The sequence below is a fragment of the Propithecus coquereli genome, unplaced genomic scaffold, assembly GCF_000956105.1.
Source record: "Propithecus coquereli isolate 6110/MARCELLA unplaced genomic scaffold, Pcoq_1.0 Scaffold98, whole genome shotgun sequence".
Classification (NCBI taxonomy): domain Eukaryota; kingdom Metazoa; phylum Chordata; class Mammalia; order Primates; family Indriidae; genus Propithecus; species Propithecus coquereli.
This window is the reverse complement of record NW_012156173.1, coordinates 4,705,179-4,706,268: the sequence shown is the minus strand read 5'-3', so window position 1 is coordinate 4,706,268 and position 1,090 is coordinate 4,705,179. Positions and strand designations below refer to the sequence as shown.

The 1,090-nt window shown below is 35.4% G+C and overlaps 1 protein-coding gene across 2 annotated transcripts in view; it reads left to right on the top strand.

Moving 5' to 3' along the window:
• The window catches only part of ALDH8A1 (aldehyde dehydrogenase 8 family, member A1), a 34,305-nt gene that overhangs the window by 7,036 nt on the left and 26,179 nt on the right, over positions 1–1,090 (top strand). The gene's annotated exons all lie outside the window — the stretch shown is intronic.

Sequence of the window (1,090 nt, the reverse complement as noted above, 5' to 3'; positions counted from 1 at the left end):
TTGAAATATTTTCTGCAGCTAATGTCTCATGCCTTTTTAGAAAATAGAACGAGGTATAGGTGTACCTACTAGTAGTAGAATAATAGATATTTTTGATTTCTCAGCAATTCAACTTGCAAATATCCCATCTGATCCCCATAAGTCCCATTTTTTTTTTCCTCGCTTGAAAAATATGGTCACCGTAGAAACTACAGGCTCAATTTCCCAAAAAGTCACTCACAGAAAATGTTGCTGGTGCTGCTAACAGTAGCTCCCATGTAGTCAGCTTTTGCTATGTGCTTGCATTCACTAAGCCATTTTCTTAAATTAAAGAAATGATTGATATATAGTAATTGCACATCTTTATGGGGTACATGTGATATTTTGATACATGCATACAATCAATGCATAATGATCAAATCAGGGTAATTAGGCTATCCGTCACCTTAAATGTTTATCATTTCTTTGTGTTGGGAATATTCCAAATCTTCTCTTCTAGGTATTTTGAAATATACAATAAATTATTGTTAACTATTGTCATTCCTCTGTGCTATCAAACACTAGAGCTTATTCCTTCTAATTCTATTTTTGTACCCATTAGCTAGCCTCTCTTCATCCGCCCCTCCACCTCTCCCAGCCTCTGGTAACCAAATTTTACTCTCTACCTTCACGAGATCAACTTTTTTAGCTCCCACACATGAGTCAGAACATGTGGCATTTGTCTTTCTGTGCCTGGATTATTTCACTTAACATAAAATCCTATACTGTCCTCCAGTTCCATCCATGTTGCTGCAAATGACAGGATTTCATTCCTTTTTATGGCTGAGTAATACTTCATTGTGTATATTCATTCATCTATTGATGGACATTAGATTGATTCCATATCTTGAGTATTACAAATAGAGCTGCAATAAATATGGGGGTGCAGGTATCTTTTTGATATATTGATTTCCTTTTCTTTGGATAAATACCCAATAGTGGGATTGCTATATCGTATGGTAGATCTATTTTTAGTTTTTTGAGGAATCCCCATACTGTTCTTCATAGTAGCTGTACTAATTTACATTCCCACAACCTATGGTGAGAGATGAGGGACTAGTTTCATTCTTCT